Here is a 27797-nt window from a genome sequence, read left to right as displayed (position 1 = left end):
ATTCCAAAGAATAGCAGAGCTTTGTGTGCTATCCTGTTGATTTTTCTAAGATGGAATTAAATGTTATGTGCTTGGGGAGCCAACCAGACTCTTTTTTTTTTTTTTACTTTTTCAAGGGAGAAAACAATTTATCAACTGAGAAATAGTAGGTACATGTGGGAAATGGGAATAAATATGCCAGTGTTAGGTCAGCTTCAGTCTATATGAACGGAAACCATGTCACGTGGTTTGATACTCTGTTAACTGTAGTATTTGGAACATTAGTGGTGGCAACTCTGAGCTGAACAGTCTTTAACATGATTACATTACAAAAAGAAATTAGGCCATCTGAAAGTAATAGGTCTCATCTCCAAATCTGTATGTTACTTGAACAACAGAGCTGTCTTGATGCAGATTTTTACACACAAGTAAAAGAACATGCCAAGAGTCAAAAGGTTCTATAACATATATTAAATACCTTTTCAAATTAAAATAATTCTAGCATCAATTTTTATTTATCATTACACAAAAAACTTGGGTTATCGTCTTATCCAAAAATTCAATTGACTCTCTAGATGGAGATGGTTTTAGTATTTGTTTTTTGTTTTGTTTTGTTTTGCTTGGACATTTCTGCATGGTGGTTTAGAAGAGATCAAAGCAGCACATAAAGATCATGATCTCAAAGGGAAAGCAGCATGAGAGCCTGATCCTTCCAGTAAGCCACTTCTCCACAATGCTGTGCACATAATATCCATTCCTGTACTTTGTATTTAAGTTTCTCTGAAGATGTCTTTCAGGCAGTGTGTGTTCTGAGATCCAGAAGCCAGAGAGGTCACTGACATCTCTTATTATAGGTCACAGGAAGTTTCCAATTGGATTTTGTCATGTGATGATTTCTCTCATTTATGTAGTGATCTAAGTAACTTTAAATATAGGTACATTGAGAATAAAATAGTCTTTGATAGAGTTTGTCCTCTATAATAACTTTTACATCAAATTTCTGAATCTACATTTGTGTGTGTGTGTGTGTGTGTGTGTGTGTGTGTGTGTTCCAGTCCTGGGGCTTGAAATTAGGGCCTTGGCCCTGTCTCTGATCTTTTGTGTTCTGGCTAGTTCTACCACTTGAGCCACAGCCCACAGCTCTAGTTCTGGCTTTTGGGTGTTTAATTGGAGATAAGAGGAAGTGACGCTGTGGCTCAAGTGATAGATGCTCGCCTTGAGCTGAAGAGCACAGGGACAGCGCCCAGGCCCAGAGTTCAAGCCCCACGAGCGACCAGAAAAAAAAATGTAATTGGAGATAAGAGTCTCACAGACTTTCCTTTCTGATCTGGATTTGAACATGATCCTCAGCTCTCAGCATCCTGAGGAGCTAGGATTACAGGTGTGAGCCACCAGCACCCAGCTTTGAATCTACTTTTTTAAACATATGGGTCATTTCATCCCCATCATCTAAACAGCCCTGTTGTTCAGGTAAGATACAGCTTTGGAGATGAGACCTAATATTTTCAGATGGCCTAATTGCTTTTTTGTAATACATTAACATTAACAACAGTTCAGCTTAGAGTTACCACCATTAATGTTCCAGTCACAGTGAGTAAATACAGGTCATGTCAATACAGTTACGATGACTGAATATAGAAGTAAATATCTAAGATTTGTTACCATTCTCTCTGCCATCTTGCATAATACCTAGAGTCTCATAGCACAAAGTAACTACTTACTAAAACAAATACTTAGTTAAACAAATACTGGTTAAACAAATAAATGACTTTGGACAACCAGGCTGAAATAGAATTAGGTTTAAATGAGAGAGATAACTGAATTTTTGGATAAGATGATCACTCAAGATTTTTGTGCAATTATAAATGAAAATCGATGCTAGAACTATTTTAATTTGAAAAGGTATTTAACGTGTGTTATAGAACCCTTTGTTTCTTGGCATTTTTTAAAATTTGTGTGTAATAATCTGCCTCAAGAGTGCCAGGAAGAATGCCAGGAAATCCCTGAGAAGCTTCCCCAGAAAAGGGAAATGTAACCTCAGGGTGGTGTCTGTTAATGCATGGGCACTGCCATTCAGCTGATCACATATTGTATGTTGTCTACTTAGAAAAAGTCCAGACTGTTTCTCTCAGCCATTACTATTATGCCAAATGATTAGTTTGCTTCTATCCTTTTGTGGTGGAGGATAGACCAGTTCAAATCCCAGCTGGCTACTTGCTAGCTGTGAAAACCTGAGAGGCCTCCTGTCCACCATTTCCTTTGGTCCTGGGGCTTGAACCCATGGCCTCATGCATGTTCACTCGGCACACACTCCACCACTGACATGCATTCCCAGGAAAGATGATACTACCACTGATGCACATGACTACAGTCTTCTCAATCTCTGTACAAAGGCCTCAGATCCAACCAGATGAAGTACGTGTGTTTTTGATTTGGCACTATAGCTCTATTATTGATGAACTTGCCCACAGAGAATGAGTAGAGGTGAAAGTAGAACTTATCAAAATGAGCTGAACTGATCAGATTGGAACTTCATCAGCAGAGGATACTGCCAGAAGAGTTGGTGACACAGCCAAATTGGAGGAAGGGGAAGCTGATTGTTGTGGAACTGAGTATCCTGACAGTGAGAGATGGGAGTCTAGCAGTAAAGGCACAGTCAGTCCAAAAACCAGCAGCAAGTCAGACAGCATTCCTCTTCCACATGGTGTAGACATAGCAGTCCTATGGCTCTCGGTAGCTCTTAAGCCATTTTATAACAGAACTTGACAATAAATGCTTTAAAGTTATGCATAGTCTATTGTGAATGATTAAGAGAACTTTATGGATGCTTAGAATGCTGGTTACTGTGTTCAAGAAAGAGGGGAACTAAAATATGACTTAGGAAGCTTTTTACTGAAAGGATTAATGTAACAGATCATGTTACATTTATTTAATATCTAAGTTATAATATTTAAAAAAAACTACAAGAAAAACTTACATAAAATTCATTTGCAAAAGCTCCAGTTAAACAAAGCTAACCTTACCTTCGCTTCTAGCTTCCCTATCCTGCAGCTGACTGCAGTTTCCTCCTCTTAAAGGAATACAAATATTTCTTACTATAGAGTTGGTAAAAAGTTTAAGTCAAATAAGCCATAGAAAGCATTATGCATAGTTCTAATATGTACTTTGGGCTAAGTACATTAGCTTTTGTTTTTTCTCTTGTTATTCTGTGTTATAACTTACTACCATCTTTCCCTTTTTGTAGTTTTTCTTTATGAAATCATTAGAGTCTACTCCTTTTGCACTGGTTCCCTTTGCTCTTATTTGGTCTTGTTTGCTAATGATAACCATCATTCTCTTTATTATAGATAAATCACTGGCCATATAAAAGCTTAGGAAAGGTTTGTGGTGGATAAAAAAATTTCTCCGGATTTTAGCTAGATGTTGGGCTTGTCTTTGGTGTTATCTCCAAGCAGACTCACAACTTCCCTATCCCCCTGGTGAATAGGATCATACAACAGAGCCAGGCCCTGCAGTGGGCAGCTAGCTATGTGCCTCTGTGAGATTTCCAACTATGTTTCCCACTTTTCCCTTTTCTGGTTGGGACGTGTCTTCTGGCTTATGAAAACATCACAAGAACATTCTAAAAATAATACTACTTTCTATCTCCTTTGTGTTGTAATGGTAACTTGAGTGAATTTATTCCCAACAGAGAAAGATTATGGCATTTCTAAACAAACAAACAAGAGCTGTCTTAACTGTTTCTTTATATCATTGATAAAGCCTCAGCTCAGGTGGGTAAGGCCTCTCAACTACAGTTAAAACCAGCACAATTATGTTCATCACAGCATTGTTCACCATAGCTAAGATATGGAACCAACCCAGATAGATGCCCCTCAGTAGATGAATGGATCAAGAAAATATGGATCAAGAAAAAAATATATATATATTTGATTCCACTGTGTATACACACACACACACACACACACACACACACACACACACACACACACAGTGGAATTCTATGCCTCCATCAGAAAGAATGACACTGTCCCATTTGTTAGGAAATGGAAAGATTTGGAAAAAATTACATTAAGTGAAGTAAGCCAGACCCAAAGAAACATAGGTCCCATGGTTTCCCTTATTTGCAATAACTAGTATATGTCTAGGATAATCTTACCAAGCAAGTAGAAAAGGTCAAAAGATACGTACATATGAACATATAAGGGCTGGGAATGTGGCTTAGTGGTAGCATGCTTGCCTTCCATGCATGAAGCCCTGGGTTTGATTCCTCAGTACCACATAAATAGAAAAAGCCAGAAATGGCACTGTGGCTCAAGTGGTAGAATGTTAGCCTTGAGCAAAAAGCAGCTCAGGGACAGTGCCCAGGCCCTGAGTTCAAGCCCTAGGACTGCCCCCACAAACCAAAAATCCCCCAGCTTTATTGACATATAACCACATAAGATGATACTAAATGAAAAGAACCCAAGATAGGGACACAAGAGGTTTTTTTTTTTTTTTATCTTAGTCACTGTTGTTTTTAACGTACTATGTGATGTTTTTTGTTTCTTTTGTATGTTCTTCCCCCATGGTATAACCTCTGTTGTCATTATGTTTGATTACAGTGCCCTGCATCTTGTATATACATTTTTCTAATTTGGGGAGGGAAAGGGAAATCACAAAATGTCTAACAAGGATACAGGTTGACCCATTGTAACAATGAGATGTACAAGACATTATGTTGAAAACAAACTTTACAACTTGGGGGGAGGAGGGAAGAGTTGGGGAGGTGGCGAGGGAAGGGATGGTAGGGGAAGAACAAAGGAGGGGGTAACAATGCTTGATAGCAAATGTACTCATTGCCTTACTCATGTAACTGTAACCCCTCCATACAGTAGCTTTACAATAATATATACATATATATATATGTGTGTGTATATATATATATATATATATATATATATATATATATATGAAAACTTTGGATTTCAATCAGCATCAGATACTGGCTTTATCTTGACGAGAGATTGTAAACTCTTTGGAATGAGAGCTCAGATTAAAACTTTGTGTATAGTGGTTTCACAAGAACCATGATCAGCATTGTAACTTTATATGCTTCAAGTATGTTATTCAAAGAAACAAGAGCAGAGAGCTAGTTTGTGTTGAACTTTTAAAAATTATCAGAAGCTAATGAATATAATATTTGATTGATGGATGTTCAACTACCTAGTATTCTAAACATTTAGAAAAATCAAATATAGCTGGTGCCAGTAGCTCATGCCTGTAATCCTAGCTACTCAGGAGGCTGAGTTTTGAGGATCATGGTTCAAAGCCAGTCAGGGCAGGAAAATCCATGAGACATTTTTCTCCAATAAACCACCAGAAAACCAGAAGTGGCACTGTGGTTTAAGTGGTAGAGCGCTGGCCTTGAACTGAAGAGCTGAGGGACAGCGCCCAGGCCCAGAGTTCAGGCCCCATGACCAACAAAAAAAAAAAAAAGGAAAAGAAAAAGAAAAAAAGAATAATCAAATATAGAACTTTTCCATCTCATTAGTAATTTTACCTATGAGTATTTTTCATTTCTCATGCTCAAAAAAGGGTCAATAAGTCCTATCACTTTACCACACCCCAGCTCTAGTGACTTACACATGTCCTCCAAAGAAAGTGCTCTAGCTGACATAGCACCCCTCCCCTCCAGGTTGCAAGCCTACAGGAATGTCCATACTTTCCCAGGTGTGCCAATCTCCCTCCTGCCTCAGGACCTTTAAGAGTATTTTCCTTCTCTGTGAATGTGTCTCCTCTGTTTCCTCCCCCTCCCCCACAATGGTTAATTCTTCCTCATTTGTCACTTCCTATTGCCAAAGTTTTTCCTCAAACTTTGTCCTCCTTACCTGGTCTTCAGTTCCTTTCCTGCATGACATTTATTACAGATTATAAATACACATCTATTTGTATGTTTCTGACTTATAGTTGTAGACTGAGTGCCTCACCCAGTACCTGGAAAACAGAAATTGAAAACCAAGTGCTGAATAGGTCAACACTAATATATATTGCAGGAAAAGAGGAAATAATTGAAACTGTGTGTCAACTTTCTGTCTTTTCAATGTCTATCTTAAACAGTGTATATCCCATGAGATTTTCCCCAAACAAACCATTCTACTGTTTTCTTCATATGAATAGCAAAATGAAGACATTTATGAGTTAGGAGCCAGTCCACAGCAACAAACAAAGGTTGAGTTGATACAGCTCTGCTGTGATAAAATCCATAATACAAGTAGGGATAAGAATTTCTGTAACTCTCTGGAGCATGATACAAAGAGTCTTACATAGGAAATGGCTCCCAGGGGCAGGGGATCAATTTGTGGCCTTGCTGGACACAATAGGGACAACTTTCTCTGAGGAAAGGACCTTAAAGATCATCAGGTTCGGAAGGAAGAGTTAGAATTTGCTGGTTGTATGACATTGGAAGGCAGTTCTTGGCATGAAAATTAAACTGAACTAAAGTAAAGGGGCATCAGAATATCTTCCATGTTGAGATATCAAGAGAAGTTCTGTGTGACTTGGAGGGGGTTTGTAGAGAGAGAAGAGTGGCCGGAAGTGACACTGGAGTTATGCCCAGGCCTTGGTCCTAGACCATATGGGCAGTTTTACTCAGGAGTTTGGCTGTGATTTGTAAGGAAGAGGAATCTATAAAACATTTCAGCTTGTGGTTGAGCAGACCTGTGTGATGGAAATATTGTGTTGGTGTTCCACTTGAAGACATTTCTAAGGCAGCTCTTTAATGAAGTGTTTGCAATGAGTCCTTATATGAGCAGGAAGTGATATGCAGGCCTTGAATAAAAGCCATGCCTTGCACAAAGGAAGGGTGGGCAATAATGAAGGGATTTCTATTTTTTAAATATATATTTTTTAAATTATGGAATTACCACGTGATTAGAAGAGAAGCTTTGGAAAACATGGAAAATTTAATAAGGAAAATAAAGACCACAATATAGTTTAAAGAAGGAAAAACAGTCAAAGAAAAATGTTTCTGGGATGATTAGTATAAGAAGAGGAAATTCTGGAAAGAATCTAGAAAGATTTTCTCTTCTGGAGAACTCCCTTTATTTTATTTCATTTTTGCCAGCCCCAATTCTTTCCGTTCAGACATCCCACAAACTTCTGTTTCAAGACTCTTGGCATATGTCTTTTCCTCTGTCTAGAGCAGGTCCTCCTGCTGTCTCTCTGCCTCCTCCTTGTTAGCTTCTGTTCTTCTCTTCCAGACAATAAAATAGCGGTCGAAAACTTTATATTGCATAAATAATTACAGAAATATCTATTAGTACAGTATCCAAAGCTTGTCACTGAGTTTAATATTTTCATTTCTTATCAAATCCCTACAAGAGTCCTCTATGGTAGGACCCATAGTCACCCCATTGTGCACATGAAGTTAATACTACAGTGACTGACTAAATATAAAAAATACTGCTTCCCCAGGAATTCTTGTCTCCCCCCCAATCCTACCATCAAAGTTGGGAATCTCTATAGGGTGATCTCATTTTCTGTGAGAGGCTTTATCTTATTAGTGTTTGTCTCTGAACGCAGATCTTCCCAGCTAAACTGTAAGCCAAGTGAGGATGGGTTCTGTGTCATTATTTTCCCTGCAATACTCTCTGATGCTTTACTTTGTGATTATTTGGAATGTAATGGGGTTCTTCATCAGTTGCTTGACACGATCACACTTCTATACTACAGTCGGTCTAAGCTTGTCACACACTGTCTTGGCAAAAGCATCCACCTAAAGGGAATACTTGTTGTCTCACCTTAATAGGGCTACGTTGAGATAAGAACATTAGGGTTCCCTGGGGTACAGAGACCTCTAGATAAAAATCCTTCTCTTTCATTCCCATCTCATCTAGTTTCCATAATCCCACAAAACCTTCTCATTATCTTACCAGATTTTCTGGGTCTTGCACTAAGTCTCATTCCTACAACAATACACATGACATGGACTCCGGAGCCATCCATCATTGACATTCAGATTCTCTGAGCAATCTGTTTTAGGGGGTTCAGGTATGCTTTTGTTCAGGTTTGACCCACCTGGTTTGCACTAAAGTTATATAATTTGAAAATATCTTAGATGAAAATCATACAAAGAAAACTATAAGACTTTGATTCATTTTAACTTTATTTTTATTTGTGGTCTCAACACTAGATTTATAAGACATTTGAATATGGTTGATAAAGAATACTTTACTACCAAATGAAACATTATTGATATTTTAATTCCAATGTAAGTTACACCTGTACATCCTAAGGATGCTTTTCTGGATTATTTTTTGGACTTGTTTCTTTTCTATTTATCCAGGGAAATGAAAACATGAAGGCACTGGAAGATGAACTCTCTCCTTTTACCCAGTTCATTGAAAATGAAAGTACACTAACATCCACAGAGCAAACTTTGAAATTGGCTTGATATAAGCAAATCAATTTGAAGAATCCTATGACTTTTTTTTTCAACTAGTCAATACAAAATGTCAGGAAAAAGGCATATTTTGATTTTTTCTCTCTCTAGTTTTAGACATTAGAGTTTTGTTTTTGTAACAAAAAATAGTCGCAGCATTAAGTAAGATATTTAAGTCAGGTCAACACACTGTTTCAAAACACGCTTGGGAACAACATTGGTCTTTATCTTTGCCTTCCTGTTTATTTATAGACTGGAAAAGGAAGACAGCCTTTCCTGACTCTTCAGTTTCCTTATGACATCTCAGTTGATCCAAAGGAATAGGCTTTCTTTCTGTGTCTTCACAGAAATGACCACTGCTAAAACTGAGTTAGTAGTTGTCAAATCCAAGCAGTTACGTGATTTCACTTTATTTAAAACCTAATTCAACTCTCTGTACACGCCGCCTAAAGATTTATTAGAACACAGACTATGGAAAGAATAGTGTGTAAGTCAAGGGAATATTGTAAAACAAAAACAAAAGAAAATGTCATAAATATAATAGTTGTAAGCTCTAAGTCAGAGTGTCTCTCTGTTGGTATTAAATGGCTTGTATGGTTTAGCCTATTAAATTTTGTTACTTTGGGGCATGAAATTAAACTTAATAGACTGTAGTTTGATTAATCTCTTTATGAAGATACTTTCAAGTGTTTTGCATTCACTCACTCACACTTTCTAAGCATGTGAGTGCTAAGAATTCCATGATAAATCAAACCCATTCAAAAAGGAGGTGGTTTCAGCTTTGCTGTGTTTGTCAAGGGCATCATCCAGTCCACTCTAAGAGACGTTGTAGCATCTCTTGACCTGTAGTACTCAGAGGAGCCAGGCTCTTGTACATCTTGATCTTTGGATCTTCAAGTAATGGTTTAGCTGTCTAGTTAAGAATAGTAAAATAACAGAAGGAACTCATTCATTAATCCATTTATGGACACCTTAAAGCAGAAGAATCTTGTGATACCTACTATCAATGTAAAATGAAAGTTACATTGCTGAGATGGGCATAGTAGCACATAGCCGTAATCCCAGTACTAAGGAGGCTGAAGACAAAAACTACTCAATTTGAGGCCAGTGTGAGCTAAGAACTAATGAAACTCTGTCTCAAAAAAAATGTCACATGACTATCCTCTGACAAGGAATATAAATAAGAAATTTTACTAGCCTGTATAGCACGTGCTTTTATCCTGAAATTATTCTGTCATAGTACAGGCAGTGTTTATATTCTGCTTTAGAATATAGTCCTATGGAGATCAGTACACACAAGCTTTCTTTGAGAACAAAACCCCTACTGGGGTGGCCACTCCAATGCCCCTACCACCTGGCTTCACTTGCTGTAAGTTTGGAACCCTGTTACTGGGTTGTGGGAAGAAGTGACTCATACCATGTTTTGGCCTAGATATGAAATCCTTCACCCTATTGTTCATAATCTTCCTTTATTTTTTTATGGTGTGACCTTGGAGTCAGATGTAGAAGACAGCAGCCTTCTTGGACAGAGGCAGCCTAGTCCTTCAGGGATGCTGTAGAACACATTACCCCAACCATACTGAACCGTAGTCTGATAAGAAGTACACTCTCATGGTGTCCCTATGGCCTGAAGATTATTTCACAGCACTTAGTCTACCATGAGAAGATGACCTGTGTACGCTAGGGCTGACTGCCCCAAGGAAGCATTCGTTGTCTCAAGAAGAGGAGCCAGGGTGACCCATATGGAGAGGGTCTTAGGGAAATGAGAAAGCTTGGACCTTTCCTACAACCATAATAGCTGGGTGTAGCCTGGCTGCAGTTAGGAGGAGAGGGCAGCAAATGTGATGAGACAGGAGAGAATGGTCAAGATGAGAACATAGAAAGTTGTATGATGGAAGCAGGTAGACCTGGGGATCAGAGAGTATAATAGTGGTGTCCAAGCAATAGTAAAAAGGTTCTAGCCTCCGTCCTCTTGTAATTGATTTCATAACAGAAACAATTTATTATGAAATCAGTCTTAATAATGGACATGCCCATTAGGATTCATCACATATGCAGTTTCCAAGAGCACACAGCTGGAGATCCTTTCATTGGTATTTGTGTGGACAGGGGCATGGATGGAGCATGGGAGAAGTAAAGGCTCTGGGATTGCTTAGCTGGAAGAGGAGGAAGCTCAGAGGAAGCTCTGATACTTGCTTTCAAGTATCAGAAGAGACAGCAGGTAGAAGAGGGTTCTGCTTGACTGAGTAACTCCAAAAAGTGGTATAAGACAAGTTAGGATGGGCTTTGCATAAAACAGAACTTTGTGGAAATCACCTGAAGGCACTTGGTCTGAGGTGTTATAAACTGCTTCATGACTTGGGGTAATTATCACTGTGGCGCATCAAGTATTAGACAAAGCAGGACCACCTCCTATTCTTTGGTACTGGAAACATAAAACATTTTGAAGGGTGAGGATACTTCTGATGTCAATATCAGGGAAATATGCCTGACCCAAATGTCTGTCTTCACCCAGAGTTAAACATTTGGTACTTAACCCATACATCTTAATTGGGTCTGATGAATATGAATTTAGTCTGGTTAACATGGCTGAATGACCTTGCAATGATATCATGGAAGTGTATCTCCAAGAAAATGTCAAACCCAACAAGGCAGTGGGTAAATGGAAAGACAGGTACTATCTGCCTCTAAAATACTCCAGATATTGGGTGAAGAAACTTTCCCTTAACTCCTGTATTTATCAAAGCCAGCTAGCTCAGCTATTCAGACACTGTCAGAATTTCTCTCATCGTTGCCTCTGAACTGATGGATAGGGATTGGTCTTGCTTAGTAAATGTGCAGTATAGCAAGATACAACTTTATTTAAAATACCATTAAGATACGAACACATTATGCCTCCTCTGAAGGCCTCCGCTTACAACATGAATTATTCAAATAGCTTCTTAATAACTGCATTGATTTCCACAGTTAAAAGCAGATCAGATTATGGAATCTGCTCAATACCACTTAAATGTTTATAGATGTTAGCGTTGACAAAGACCTTTTAGACACTGATAATTCATTTCACAGGATCAGGATGCTGGGGATTTGGCAGGAGTAGTGTGATTTGTGATTATTTTTAATAAATGGGGACAGTCTAACAGCCACCATTTAAGGTCTTCATTCTTATTCCATTTTAGTTCCAGAGTCATTGCCTGAAAATCTAGTTATGCTAAAAATCTGACCAGAAACTCTTGCATTTATATTGATCAGAAGCTTTTATGCTTCTTTTGCAAAGATCAATGCAGTAAACATGTCCTAACCTACATGTACTGTGTATATATAAAAATATCTATGAATATTTATGACAAACTCCAATAGGATTTCAGTTTTTCATGTGCTTTTAGTGTCTCATGAAAGGGTAAAAAGGTCCAAGTTTGCTAGTATGAGAAGAACTTATAGGTGAAGCAAAAATTTGATCTTAGGTTTGCTCTGATGCCTTCATCTGGTTAGTCTACTATAACAAAATGCCACACCAGGCTAAAAGAAGAGAAATTTATTTTCTCACAGGTCTGGAGGCTAAAAGTTCAAGGTAGTGGTGGTAGTTTGGTCTAGTGAGGCCTCTCTTTATGGCTTCTAGACCAGGCCTTCTCTCTGTGTGCTGACCTGGCCTTTCCTCTCTGTCTGTCCATTGTAGACAGAAGGAGCTATTTCATCTCTGCTTTCTCCTGATGGAAGTGGAAGTGTGACTCAAGCTTTGAATGAGAAAGTGAAGCCCAAGTGCCAGGCCTTGAGTTAAGACCCAGTACAGTTGCCTGCATGTACATATGCGAATGCATGCACGTGTACACACGTGCACACACACACACATGCATGCACACACACGCATGTGCGCGCGCACACACACACACACACACACACACACACACACACACACACTGAGCTTTGTTTTTCCTACTCTTGAATGCCCATCAATTCCACAAGATTAGAACCTTATTTGAGATTAACTACCTTTTTATGGATCCTATCTCTAAATTCACTAGAAGTCAGAGCCTCAAAACAGAAATTATTTTGGGGAGACCATAGTTTGAAAGCCATTGGTTTTGGAATCTGCCTGCCTGGGTTCAAATGTAAGTCAAAGCAAGTTACTTACATTCTCTCTTTCTCAGTTTTCTGTAACCTGAGAATAAAGATAGGAGTTATTTCATAGCTTTTTCATCTTGGATAAAAGAGTTAAGATATGTGAAATATTCAGACAATATATGGTAAGAATTAAGTGCTCAGTGAAAGTTTATTATTATTATTATTATTAACTAGCAGAGACTTACATGATTTTATATGTGTGATCTCCAACTTCTTTATATTTATATATTAAATAATTATTGGCATTGGGATTCACATTATGCTTTGAAAATATGATGGAATAAGAGATTATATTATCTAAAAGTCTTAAAATTTGTTTCTATCAGTGTTGTTCTATCAGTGTTCATCTTTAGCTACCTATCACCTAAGGATTTTGAGATGATCTGTGTGCATTCTACACAAATAGTAAGGACACAGTAACTTCCCAAGTGGTAAAAGTGGAAATTCTCTATATCTTACACACACACACACACACACACACACACACACACACAGTTTTCATACTTTGTACAATCAAACATAGGACATACAGAATATGCTTGATTACTGTGGAAATCAAAGATTGTTGTTTACAGTAAGAAATTTTGAAATCTTTGGGTTCCTGCAATAGCAAGTTTGAAACCAGAGCTCACATTTAGTATCTTGAAAAGCTAAAGAGGAAATACTTGATAGCTTATCAGATGTTCCACAGGTAAGGGATGGTGGCCTAATTCATTGGCCTATATTACACTTCCTGTGTTGAAATTGGATACAAAGGGTGGAGAAAGCACACTTAACTGATACTGAAATAATATTTTTTTATGATTTGCACTATACATTGTGAACCACTCTTCTTTCACTTTGGCCCCCTTCTGAGTCTAGAAAAATAGTTATGTCTTTTTTCATGTATAAATTAAGGTCAAATTTGTAGGTAAGGTTTAAGTTTACAGAGAGAGAGAGCGAGAATATGAGTGTGCTGTTACTGGGGCTTGAACTCAAGACTTGTTTTTCTGCTCACAGATGATATTCTGTCAATTGTGCCACGTCTTCATTCCTGGCTTTTTGCTTGTTATTTGGAGGTTAGCGTCTTGAAAACTTGTCTCCCTAGGCTAACTCCAAGCTATATTCCTCAGATCTCAGCTTCCTGAGTAGCCATCACTGGCCTGGCTTCGACAAAGTTTTATTTTTTAGTGCCCTCTCTAGCAGGTAGCTGGCCTTTCTGCCTTCTAAGTCCCTGCTGCTGAGCTGGCTTTGCCTGTGCCTCTCTCTCTCTCTGTCATGGATATTTTACACTTAGAAACATTTCATTCTAAATAGTTGCACTTCTGAGTCAAATTAGAAAACTTTCACTAAAATTAGAAACCTAAGAGTCTTTTTTTATCCGAGTTCCTGCTTTAAAAGAAAATGAAAGTGAAATATTTATGCACAGCTAAGTCTCTAGCCGATGCAGTATGTGCAGTTAAAATGACTTCTCCTTATAATAACCTCTCAGCATCAGGATGGCCAATGCTACCCGAATGCTGAATGCAGTAGGAAATGTAGTGACATGTCAGCTATGGTGCTGACAAAGGCTGTGATACCACCAGTTCCCAAACCATGGATAAACACAGTATTTAGAAACCAACCTTCACAGAAATGAACTATTTACCTATCTCCATATACAAAAGGTAATTTAATTTGTATCATAAATTTAACTTACGCATAGACCTAAAAATCCTAGCTGGATGCCAGTGGCTCAAACCTTTAATCCTAATAACTACTCAAGAGAGAAAGAGAGTGAGATCTGAGGATCACAGTTCAAAGACAGCCTGGGCAGAAAACTGTGAAACTCTTATCTCCAATAAACTACTCAGAAAAAGCTGGAAGTGGCACTGTGGCTCAATTGCTAGAGCACTAGCCTTGAGCACAAAGAGGCTCAGGGACAGCGCAAGACTGAGTTCAAGCCCCAGGAATGGGGAACAAAATCCTGTGGAAGGTAGAATGTGATAGCTTTGTGACCTTGGGGAAGGCAAAGGTTTTTTACACATGATACAAAACACTTACATCAGAAGTTAAACAGTTACCAATTACCAATTTACCAATTAGGCACTACCAAAATTAAATATTTCTATTTACCAAGATATACTGTTTGAGAAAATGAACATATTATTAACAGCTAAGTAAATACTCATAACATATTACTGACAAAGGGCATGGGTCCAGAATATATTAATAAATTTGTATAAACCTACTACAAAATGACAACCTACTCTTTGTAGTGAGCCTGCCTGTAATTCTAGCAGTCAGAGTCTGAGGCAGGAGGTTCTAGAGTTTCAGTCTGGCCTAGCCTATCTGGTCTGTCAAAGAAGAAAGAAAGAAAAAAGAAAAAAGAAACCCAGTTAAATATTTGAATCAACATTACACAAATTTAGGCCAGTGGCCTAAAAAGTTCTCAATATCAATAGACATTAGGGAAATAAAAATTATAACTACAATGAGATGCTATTTCATATTCACTAGGTTAAAAGACTGTCAACAGGTCAGGTGCTGGTAGCTCATACCTCTAATCCTAGCCACTCATGAGGCTGAGATCTGAGGATCAAGGTTCAAAGCTAGCCCAGGCAGGAGGGGCATGAGACTCTTTTCTCCAATTAATATCCTGAAAACTGGAAGTAGAACTGTAGCTTGAAGTGGTAGAATGCTAGCCTTGAGCAAAAAGTCTCAGGAACAGTGTCCAAGCACTGAGTTTAATCTCATGACTGACCAAATGATGATGATGATGATAACAATAAAATGATAGTAATAATGATAATAACAACAATAATGAAATATTGTTTTTTTTGAAATATTGTTAACACTGACTGTTTGGAAGGACATGGGACACCTAGAATTCTCAGTCACTGTGGGAGTATCAATTGCCTAATCCCATTGGAAAACTGTTAACAGCTTTAATAAAGTTAATCTTACATACCTGTGTGCCTGGAAGTTCCACTCTTGGATATTTACCAGTAATAAACAAAAAGATACGTACAAAAAGCAGGCTTTGGATAGATAAAAATGTTTATCTCATGCAGACTCATTCATAAAGCCAAAATGTGGAATTAATCTAAATGTCTATTAAAAGGAGAAGGGATAAGGAATTCCTCTCACAGTAGAATACTGCTCAAGCAATTAAAAAAAGAATAAACTATTGATTCAAGCAACAACAGTGATGAAACTTAAAAAACCAGGCTAAATAGTTACCCAAAAATCCTTACTCTATAATTTTATGTATGTGAAATCCAATATAGGCAAAAATCTCATGTCTGGTGCTAGAAATTGGTAGTAGAAGGAAAGAAGCTTGATGGGAGGCAAATGGCCTGTGTGTTGTTGTGAGTGGTGGTTATGCAAATGTCTACAACTGTCAAAACTGGAGCTGAACACTTAGGATCTGTACTTTAGTCTATGTTAACTATATTTCAGTCTTAAATGAAAAAAATTTATCCTTCCTCAGTTAAAAAAATGGAGACCAGCCCATAAAAGAAAGGAATATAGAGAACAGGAGGTATAATTTGTGAGATTTCTTGGAAGAAGGAGATGTTGCCTATAATTTGTACCAATATGTATGTATTATGAGACATGCTCAAAAGAGTCTTACAGGGGCTGGGAAGGTGGCTCAGTGGTAGAGCGCTTGCCTTGCATGCATGAGGCCCTGGGTTCAATTCCTCAGCACCATATAAGCAGAAAAAGCCAGAAGTGGTGCTGTGGCTCAAGTGGTAGAGCACTAGCCTTGAGCTAAAGAGCTGAGGGACAGTGCCCAGGCCCAGAGTTCAGGCCCCATGACTGAAAAAAAAAAAAAAAGAGTCTTATGGAGGGAGAACTGGAGTCAATCACGGACTTAGGGAAAATGTAGCACATACATCTGAGAAAGACAAAAGTCCAGGATACAAATGAATTTCTATAAATCCACCATGAAATGACCATTAAATGGAAAATGCAGCTTCAGCATCAGTACATGAAGCACACTATTAAAGATCACCAATGTCAAAAGATTTTGGGGAGAGGGAGAGGGATGGGGCAGGCGATGCCAGCAATAAAGATGGCCTCTCACTTCCATCCCTTAAAGGTAGTGCATGGAGATCTGCTCTGGGGCTGTTTCAGATACTCCTCTGCTTGCTAGTAGACTCACTGAAAGATCACTTACTGCTTGCACATTGAAGGTGGGGCTAACGTTGAAGCAGCCCACATTCAGGGACCTGGCTTCATTTTTAGTGATCCTCTTTTTTTTGTATCCTCTTTTCCTTTTAAAAATTATCTTTAAGTAGATCCCTCCTCTACCCACCTTTTCCATCATTCTTCTTAATTTTGTAGAATATACATTGAAGTGTTAACTGCATTCTCCCTCTCTTCTCTTCTTCACTCATCTATCCCTTTCTTCTTGATCCAAGTTACCTGCTTCCTAGTGTTTATTTCATTGAACTTTGAATTCAGCCCATTTGTCTGAATTTACTCTATTTGAGTTCCCCCTTGGATCTACCATATTTCAGTTAATACATTTGTATACATTTGCATACGACACAACCCATTTACTTATGAGTTTATAAGTGAAAGTGAGGATCCTCTTTCTTTTCTTTCTTTCTTTCTTTTTTTGTCTTGTGTGTATATCACTGTTGCACTGGTTCAAGAGGATCCTCTTTCTTGAGGCTGGAGATGTTGGGTCCTACCTTTGTCAGGAGATGGAGCCCACACAACCATGCGTTTTGTCAGAGGAGGAGAATGCCTCCACCTTCACGGTTACAGGAGCACATCCACAGTTACCGGAACACATTGATCCTCCGAATACTGCCTTTCATCTACAAAAACTATGGACTCTAAATAGCTTAATTTCTCGATGGAGTCTCTTAGAATGAGCTCAAAGAGCATTCTTGACTTCCAAATGCTTTCAGTGCTGCTGAAAGAGCAAAAAAGGACTTGATAAGCAGTCAGAGATGGTGTTAATATGAAAGTGACTTCTTTTCAGCGATGGAAAGAACAGCAAGACCCTAAGGCATTGCTTATTTCTGGCTAAGTTCTGCCAAAAATCTCACTAAATGTTCCTGATCACAGAAGTAAAAATAGTATGAATGGGGTGATTCTCTTACACTTTTAAAGCTAAACTCTTGGAGCTTGTTTCAGAGACATTTTTCTTAAGTGGAGAAGTACCTAACAAGGCTGTAATTGGTACTTTGTTTTAGGAGAACTGTTATGCATCACTGGGTGCTTTGATAATCAAAGTCTGCAGGTTTTTCTTTGGATGATCACAGTTTGTGTTGCACTTGGTGCAGACCATGAGTTCTTCCTGAACATCTCAACCATGTGAACACACATGGGGTTATATATCCTAAGGATGCAACAATGTTAAGAGGCAATGCCCATCAGATACTTTGAAAGTTGGTGGAGAAGGGAGCTTTGTATTCTTTGTATTCATATTTGAATAGACATTTCAAGATTCATTCATTAGCTACAAATAGGCGTTGGTCAACACCCATTACTTCTGCACTTACTGACAGAAAGAAGGTTCTGTATAGAGAATATGTGACTGCAGTGTCGGTATTTCTGACAGAACTGGCAATTTCTCAATTTGAGTGAGGGGTTAGGTTGGCTTTTCTTTATGGATTATGTATCACTTTCTTATGGATTACCTACCATTCTTGCTAATTGTGCTAAACTAGGAAAGACTGCAAGAGAAATGAGACTAATGCTTTGAGCTCTTTCTTCCCTCTCCAGTGTTAGTAGCTCCAGTGGGGACCACAGACAAGAATAAAAATAATGATGGAGCAGGTAAATGCCACTGGGGTAAACCATGAAGTTCTGGGATGGTGGGTTTTAGGATTCTAATTTGCCATCCCATTTATATGGGTTTTGTATTGTTTTGTTTCTGTTTTTGGTCTCAGCATCATCACTCTTTTCTAGTTCCATCGAAATAGACAGGAAGTTCCAAGAAACTTTTACCTTTGTGCAACCCCTTCGATAAGTTTAGGCTTCTCCTCCTCCCTCTAAAAATGCCATAAATACGTAAGTGTGCCAGCATAATCTCAGCAGTCAACAAGATTAATGTTGTATAATATTTTAAAGGTTGTATATAGTATCTTAAAGTTCTGATCCCATAATTGAATTAATATTTATTTTTTAAAAGCAACTCATAGACCAGGGTCAAGGTGAGCTTCTAGGATGTAGCTTACTCCAGAGATGGACTGCCTAACTGCTTGACTTCAATGCTATGGGTTTATCTCATGATTTTTTTCCATCATTCTTCAGATTCCAGTATAAAGACTTGGGGACTCTTTTGCTAAACACAATCCTTCTAAAGTGTATAACGAATATAAGCTATGTTTTTCCAGGACCCCGCTATTCTGTTAGCTCATATTTTATTTGTAGTTAATTGTGGCAATAAGATGAAATGAAAGAAGGGAGGAAGATTGGGGATGAGCTTTCTGTGTAGGTGTGTCAACAGCATATTCAGAAATATCTGCCGTCAGCCATACTGGAACTTGAGTGAAAATGGATGACTAAAAAGCATAAATTTTCTTTTATTCAGAATAAAAGGTAGAAAGAGTAAGTTGGGCAGTCAGTGAATATAGATATAGTTAAATTGAGTCAAAACATGGTGACTTAAAACAATAATCATATGTTTCATGATTCTGTAGCTTAGGAATTGAGACAGTTTGGTGATTCCATGTGTTATTTGGCTCACTCATGTGCATTCACTTGGCAGCTTAAAGTTGAGCATTGTGGCACATTTCAGTAAGTCCCAGCTGCTTGGTGAGGAGGATTACTTGAGTTTAGAAATTCACAGCCAGCCTGAGGTGAGTCCTCCTCTCAAAACCAAGCAAACAAACTGAGACAAACTCAAAACCAAGCAAACAAGCTGAGACAAACAACTGGAAACTTAAGTAGGCTAGAAGGTTATACAGGCCTCACTTTTAATAGCTGGTCCATCCTGCTGTGCTATTAACCTTTCTCACTCCCTCTGGGTGTTGGGCCTCTCTTACAGGATAAGATAATGGTTTCAAGATGGTTTGACTTCTTACCTGGTGGCCAGCTTCCAAGAGAACATGTGAAAGCTGCCAGCATACATCACCTACTCTGCATTTATTGCACAAAGCAAGTCACCATGCCAACCCAAATTCAAGCTGGGATGAGGAAGATTCCAGCCTGAGTACAATAGCAAGGGAGTGTTGAAAATGATGGCTACTGGCAGATTTCCTATCTCAGTTACTTACCAGGGTTCCTAGGATGGGTTGGGATCATTTTTAGAAAAATGTGCTTTTACTTGATTCCATCACCCTTCAAATTCTACCAAATTTAACTTGTGACAATGAGATGATTTGCTATTGTAAAAATTTTGGAATGTTTCTTGGTAGATTGGCCAATAGATAAGACTTCGTAAATCCATTGATGTTGATCAAAACAACATAAGTCAAAAATTTTCCGTGCTTATTAAGTAATAACTTATCTATCTGATGGAGCACTGACTGATGCATTATATCTAGATCTTTGGAATACTCTAACAAATGTATTCTTCATGGATCCCAGTTTGGATAAGGAAAATAAATTTAATCCAGACCTGAAAATAATTCTATCCTTTGCATTATGCTATTTCAGCTTTCTATATAATTCTTCTTCCTATTACAGGGAAAGTAGTATAGGTTCATTTTTTTCACATCCAGAGATGATCTTAAAAAAATAGGTGCCCTTTTTGGGGGGGCAGGAAAATAAAAGTCTGGAATTCCAAGGTGAAAAATACGAACACTACTTTAAGGCTTGGTGAAAATGAAAATCTGTTTAGATTGCATTGTAATTGTTAGGCAGTAAGTTCTATTGCATCAGAGTGTTATATTCAGCACTCTAAAGCGATAGACATGAAGTAAGAATTAGGATTGATGTTCTGGTCATTTTTGTCAAGTCACTTAGTTTGAAGCCTTTTTTTGTGTGTAGGGGGGTCCGGTCGTGGGGCCTGAACTCTGGGCCTGCATGCTGTCCCTCAGCTCTTCAGTTCAAGGCTAGCGCTCTACCACATGAGCCAAAGCACCACTTCCTGCTTTTTTCTTTTTGCTTATCTGGTGCTGAGGAATTGAACCAGGGCCTCATGCATGCAAGGCAAGCGCTCTACCACTGAGCCACCTTCCCAGCCTTGAAACCTTTTTGTAATTTGTGAAATGACAAGAATAATTCCTTCTTCCTGGATTGGAAGGATCAACATCATGAAAATGATAATACTTCCAAAGGCTATCTACAAATTCAATGCAATACCTATGAATATTCCAGCCTCATTCTTCAATGAGATAGAAGCAATCCAAAGGTAATACTTCCAAAGGCTATCTACAAATTCAATGCAATACCTATCAATATTCCAGCCTCATTCTTCAATGAGATAGAAACAATCCAAAGGTAATACTTCCAAAGGCTATCTACAAATTCAATGCAATACCTATCAATATTCCAGCCTCATTCTTAAATGAAATAGAAGCAATCCAAAAATTCATATGGAACAATAAAAGACCCCGAATAGCAAAAGTGATCCTTAACAGAAAGAACACTGCTGGAGGAATATCAATACCAAATTTCAAACTATACTACAAAGCCATAGTAATCAAAACAGCTTATTATTGGCACAAGACCAGATCTGAGGACCAAGGGAATAGAAATGAAGACCCAGAAATGAACCCAAAGACCTATAGCCACCTAATCTTTGATAAAGGAGCTAAAAAATTACAATGGAAGAAAGACAGCCTCTTCAGTAAATGGTGCTGGCAAAATTGTTTAATCATCTGTAGAAAACTAAAGCTAGATCCTTATATATTACCCTGCACCAAAATCAACTCCAAATGGATCAAAGACCTCGGAGTCAAAGCAGACACTCTGAAAACATTACAGGAAGGAATAGGAGAGACCCTAGGTCTCCTTGATACAGGCCGAGATTTTCTTAATAGAGACACAGAAAAACAACAAATCAAAGAAAGGTTGGACAAATAGGATTGCAAGAAGCTGCAGAGCTTCTAACATGGCAAAGGACATAGCTAGCAAGATCAATAGAAAGCCCTTGGATTGGTAGAAGATCTTCACTAGCCATACAAGGTTCTCATATCTAAAATATACCTGGAACTCAAAAAATTAAATCCCCCAACAACAAATCCTCAAACAACTTCCCGATAAATAAGTGGGCTAAAGGCTTAAAGAAAAACTTCTCTGAAGAGGAAAGAAGAATGGCCAATAGACACATGAAGAAATGCTCAACTTCTCTAGCCATAAAAGAAATGCAAATCAAAAAACATTGAGATACCACCTCACCCCAGTTAGAATGGCTATAATCAAGAACTCTAATAACAACAGATGCCGGTGGGGATGTGGACAGAAGGGAACTTTACTGCATTGTTGGTGGGAATGTAAACTTGTTCAACCTCTTTGGAAAGTAGTATGGAGGTTCCTCAAAAAACTCCACATAGAGCTCTCCTATGACCCAGCAATTCCACTTTTGGGCATTTACCCAAACGATCCCAAAAAAGGCCATACTAAGGCTACCAGCACAACTAGGTTTATTACAGCATTATTTACCATAGCTAAGATATGGAACCAACCCAGATGCCCCTCAGTAGATGAGTGGATCAAGAAAATGTGTTTTATATACATATACATATATGTATATGTATATATATATATATATATGTGTGTGTGTGTGTATACACACACACACACAGAGTGGAATTCTATGCCTCCATTAGAAAGAATGACATTGCCCCATTTGTTAGGAAATGGAAAGACTTGGAAAAAAATATATTAAGTGAAGTAAGCCAGGCCCAAGGAAACATAGTTCCCATGGTTTCTCTTATTTGCAATAACTAGTACGTGTGTAGGATGAGCAGAATAGGCCAAAAGCTATGTACATATGCCCAAATAAAATGATGTTAAGTGAAATGAATCCCAAGATAGGGACACAAATATCTTTTTTCTTGCTTGCTATTGTTTCTAACAAATCTGTAATGTTCCATGTGATTTTTTTTTTACTTCTTTGTATGTTCCTCCCCAATGGTATAACACATTTTCACTGTATTTGATGTTGGTGCCCTGCAACTTGTATTTACATTTCTCTAATTCAGGGAGGGTAAGGGAAAAAACAAAATGCTTAAATAAGAATACAGCCCATTGTAACAATGAGATGTACAAAACACTATGTTGAAAACAATTTTTATAGCTTGAGGAAGGGGGATAGTTGTGGAGGTGGGAGGAAAGGGTTGGTAGGGTGAAAACAAAGGAGAAGGCAACATTGCTCAATAGGAAATGTACTCATTACCTTGCTCATGTAACTGTAACCCCTCTGTACAGGATTTTTACAATACAAAAGTACAAAAAACTAGAATAATTCCTTCTCTCTGCCTACCGCAGACAGTGTTGGTGAAGTTTAAATAAAGTCTTTAGGGCCACACATATGTTAGGTACAAGAAGTATTAGAATGAATACCAAAGAGGCCAATTATTTAGATAGAAATAGACGAAGCCTCGTAGGATCTTTCTAACAGGATATTTATTTAAAATATAATGATAGCTTAAAATAATGTGTTAGCAAGACCTAACTATCTTTTCAATTCTTTGTGGTTCTGTTGATTCTATGGAAAGCCAAGTTAAATTGAATTACTTTAGCCAAAGTACCAACCTGTTTTAAATGTCTACTTCTGGGCAAAGCTGGCACATGGCAGGATAGTAAGCCAGGACTCAGGACAGGGCTCATCTTTTGCTGTGGTAATCTTACCATTTCTTACCTTCCTTGACAGAACTTTACTATTTGTAGTCAAAGCTCCCATTTTTTGTTATTGTTGGTTAGTTTGGTTTGTTTTGAACGTAAGGCCCAATGTTGAACTTAGGGCTTCAAGTTCTCTCAGCTGTTTGGCTCGCAGCTGGTGCTCTCCTCCTGAGGAGTTTCACCTCGAGTTCTGTGTTGTTAATTGGAGATAACAGTCTCATAGAGTTGGTCTCCCTGAGCTACCTTCAAACCATGAGCCTTAGATCTCAGCTTCCTGAGTAACTGGGACGTAAGCATGAGCCACTAGAGCTAGGCTTCAAATCTCGTTCATTTCATTTCATTTCTTTTCTCTCCTTTCCTTTTGGTGCCTTTGGTATGAGGCTTGAACTCAGGGCCTGGATGATATCCCTGAGCTTTTTTTCTTATGACTAGCACTTGGCCACTTGAGCTACATAGTTTACTTCCAGCCTTTTGGTAGTCTCACAGGCTTTCCTGCCCAAGCTGGCTTTGAACTATGATCCTTACATCTCAGCCTCTGGAGTAGGTAGCATTATAGATGTGAGCCACTGGTGCCAACTTCAGAGCTCTTTTTTTGGTGACTAATTTAATAAAGATCATTATATAAGCATCAGAAGAAAATAAGTTGAGGCCAGAAATGGTGGATTATACCTATAAGTCCAGCTACTCCAAAGGTACAGATTAGGAGTATCACAATTCAAGGACAGCCTGGGCAAAATGTTAGTCAGAATCTCTCCCACTTTAATAAATAACCTAGATGTGGTAGTATCCATTTGTAGCACTAGTTATATAGAAGGATTGTAGTCCAAGGCTGAAAAATGAGACCCTATCTCAAAAATAACCCCAAAGCAAAATGTGTTAAAGGTTTAGATTAAGTAGAAAAGTACCTGCCTAGCAAATAGAAATCTCTGGACGCAAATTCTAGTCCCATCAACAAAAAGATTGAGATTCCTGCTGGACATAAAATAATTGCCATATTTAAATATTTAACTCATTGCATATAGTAGCTTGCCTCTTCATCTTTCAGGATTCTTTTAATGATACATCTGTGCCACCTAATACAGTAGCTCTGAGGTAGTTGAGAATATTTAAGTTTGAACTAATTAAAATTAAAAGTTCAGTTGTGTAGCCATGTTAACCTTATAGCAAGTGCTGATGAGCTGCATGGGTTTAGCGTATTTGTAGTCCAGATGTAAAATGTTGCCAGCATCATAGGAAATTCACATGATAACACAATTATAACCCATATGTTGCTGGTATTAGGTCCTGTTCTCTTTCTCAAAGACTTTCTTTAATTCTGCACTGTTTGGGTAGAGCATCAGGAAATTGGGAATCAAACTCAATCCTGTTGATGAAATAGCTGGTGATTAAATGTACTGAATCCATTCACTAGAGTAAAATTGTTTGTTTATACTGATACGTGTGTATCAGTATTGGAGCTTGAACTCGGGGTGTTGCTATCTCACTTGGCTTTGGCTTTTTTTTGTTCAAAATTGGTGCTCTGTCACTTGAGCCAAAGGGACCAAGGGTGAACAAATGCAGCAATGATACTCACTAGACACTATGTTGAAAATACTTGGGGGTTCAGTGGAGAAAACTGGGTGAAAACAAGGGAAGAGGTGAGGTGACACTGTTCAAAACGAAATGTGCTCCATCTGTGCTAGGTGCTAGTGGCTCACACCTGTCATCCTAGCTACTCAGGAGGCTGAGATCTGAGGATCACAGTTTGAAGCAAGCCCAGGCAGAAAAGTCCCCTTGAGACTCTTATGTCTGATTAATTACTCAAAAACCAGAAGTGGAGCTTGCTTGGTTCAAAATAGTAGAGTACTGGTCTTGAGCAAAAGCTCAAGGACAGGCACCCTAAGTCCAAGCCCCACAATGTACAAAAAAGAAAAAGAAAGAGAGAGAAATGTACTTTTTGCCTGACATATAACTGTAACTCCTCCATATATCACCTTCACGGTAACAGCGACAACAAAAAAGACCCTCCCTTCACAGCAGCAAAAATTAGGCAACTATGGGAAGGAAGTAATATGTGTCCTTTGCTCAGTTTAAACAATATTTCTATCCAAGATTGGTTCAGATCTTGATATGTGCCAATTAAAATATTGACATTAAATAAAGAGGTCATAAAAATGTAAGATTAAAACAACTAGGAGCTGAGTCCTTATCACCTAACCCAAAGTAAATTTGGATTGCACAATGCTGGGATTAAGGAGCTCAGTTTCATTGCACAGACGTGTTCCTAGATACTTCGCACTGCTTTCAAATGATGGTGCTCATGATGAGAGAATGATACTAAATGAGGCATGGGAATGAAATTCACGTTAGGATGTCTAGTTGCTGAAAAGCTTCAAGGTACAGCTGTGCAGATTTGACATTTAAAAACAAACAAACCAACAAAAATCTCTGAAGCCAATCCACGTTTCTTCTGATCAGAAAGTTCTGTGTTAAGTAGTGTGGATTTTGCTTTTTGGGGGGAGGGGGAGGGATCGGTTATGGGGCTTGAACTCTGGATTTGGGTGCTGTCCCTCAGTTCTTCAGCTCAAGGCTAGTGCTCTACCACTTGAGCCACAGTGCCAGTTTTCTGAGTGGCTTATTGGAGATAAGAGTCTCATGGACTTTCCTGCCCAGGCTGCCTTTGAACCATGATCCTTAGATCTCAGACTCCTGAGTAGCTAGGATTACAGGCATGAGCCACCAGCGCCTGGCAAGTAGTGTGGTTTACTGGATGTGTCTTCTGCAATGGAAGGCTGTTTTCAAGCCTTGAAATCAAAGTGTATCTTTGTGTCACTTAATGTTTTGTTACTTGGACCCACCCAATTGCAGTTATTTAGTTGTGAAATTAAAAGTGAAGTCTTGTGGCTGAAAATGTAACTTCCATGAGCAGACTTGTTCGAAGCATATTTTCCTACCTTATCACAACCAGTGAGAGGAGCCATTCAGCTAGGAGATTTTGCCAGTGAGCACAGAAGACAACTGTCCTAGTTCATCTCCTAGGATCCTGCAAAAGGAGAATTGGTTGAGGATTGGGCAACTGGAGTGTTTTCCCAGGTGCTCTTCTGTTTGGTTTGGGTAACTGGGCAGGTAGATTCATGTGTCAGTACAGAATTCCAAACTGTGAAGTGGAATGCCTGTGACCAGCTTCTAATCACCACATCATAACCCACTGATGGAGACCAAGATTTCTTCATGTTGGAGCAAGCCCAGCTTTTCCCCAGAGCTCTGGCTCCTGATGTAGTGCCACCAGGCTACCTGACAGCCTGTATGCTTTCTGTTCCCAGGTACTTGACATTCCTTATATGTAGACTTAGCCAAGGACTTGGCTTGGACCAGGTTGGCTTCAAGCTCCTAATGTGAGTTCCCCCACATATATGCCAAGCAGTTATTGCTGCAGGGGTTAATGGGGCCTTCCACAACAGGCCTATCAGTTCATCATTAAGTGCCACTTGTCTGAGTAAAGTATTGCCAATGCTATTACACTACTACTCCTTTATTTCCTGGCATCTAGAGGGCATTTAGGACAGCAGGAAAGGATCAAAAGAGAGACTGTGTGTGTGTGTGTGTGTGTGTGTGTGTGTGTGTGTGTGTGCATGCATGTGGAAAAGAAAGAACAACAAGAAAGTGTTTGTGTCATGACACTTGTGAACCATATATGTAAGTTTTGTCCATCATTACAAGTACTTTTGGATTTTCCTTACAGAACTATGGCTTATGGTCTCTTCTTGCAGTCATTTTCTTTCTCTCTTAAGTCCAGTAAATATCTTTATCTTCTTAGGTCTCTATCACATCACACACCAATCAGTCTGCATTTGTGCTTTTATCTGTTACTGAGGTAGTCAGATCCTTCTTTGTATCTCTGAGAGTACCTATAATATATAAAATTGCATAGTGATATACAGTTTGAGTTCTTAAACTAAAATTGGATTCATACTCAAAAAATCACCTGGAATACCACTATCTACAGAACCTGTATTGTAATACAAATAAGAACAAGACAAGATACAATCTTTCTCTCAAGGGGCTTTCCTAACAAAGTAAAGGAGATGTTTAATAAATAACAATTTCAATTGTAAAGATGAAAAGGAAATAAACCATATGTTATCCATACTCTGAGAAACTGGAAGTCCTATCTTATTCTTGGTGGCTTGAGGGAAGATTTTGCTGGCAAACGACAGGATTGGAAGAGGGGAGTTAACCAGGTGAAGAGGCAGAGGGAAAAGCAGAAGACAAAGCATGTGAGAATCAGGTGGCTGGATCAGTTGCCTTGCTATAAGATCATAATATCTGAATCTCAATCAGCCAAGAGGAGAATGGCTCAAGATGGTGAGAGAGAAGTAGGTAGGAGGCAACTCTTGCAGAAGATCTCTGGACTATGAAAAGGGGTTTGTTGTTGGTGTTGTTGGTGTTGTTGTTGTTGTTGTGAGGCCTGAACTCTGGGCCTGGGCGCTGTCCCTCAGCTCTTCAGTTCAAGGCTAGCGCTCTACCACATGAGCCAAAGCACCACTTCCTGCTTTTTTCTTTTTGCTTATCTGGTGCTGAG

At 38.6% G+C, this 27797-nt stretch overlaps 2 protein-coding genes across 7 annotated transcripts in view; one reads left to right on the top strand and one right to left on the bottom strand.

Moving 5' to 3' along the window:
- The window catches only part of Rbms1 (RNA binding motif, single stranded interacting protein 1), a 225942-nt gene that overhangs the window by 38216 nt on the left and 159929 nt on the right, over nucleotides 1–27797 (top strand). The window lies entirely within an intron of this gene.
- Nucleotides 1–27797, bottom strand: part of LOC105993766 — a 67551-nt gene that overhangs the window by 13663 nt on the left and 26091 nt on the right. The gene's annotated exons all lie outside the window — the stretch shown is intronic.

The sequence above is a fragment of the Dipodomys ordii genome, unplaced genomic scaffold (genome assembly GCF_000151885.1).
Source record: "Dipodomys ordii isolate 6190 unplaced genomic scaffold, Dord_2.0 Scaffold5, whole genome shotgun sequence".
NCBI lineage: Eukaryota > Metazoa > Chordata > Mammalia > Rodentia > Heteromyidae > Dipodomys > Dipodomys ordii.
The sequence above is the reverse complement of the archived record's forward strand: the minus strand, read 5'-3'. Positions and strand labels throughout refer to the sequence as shown.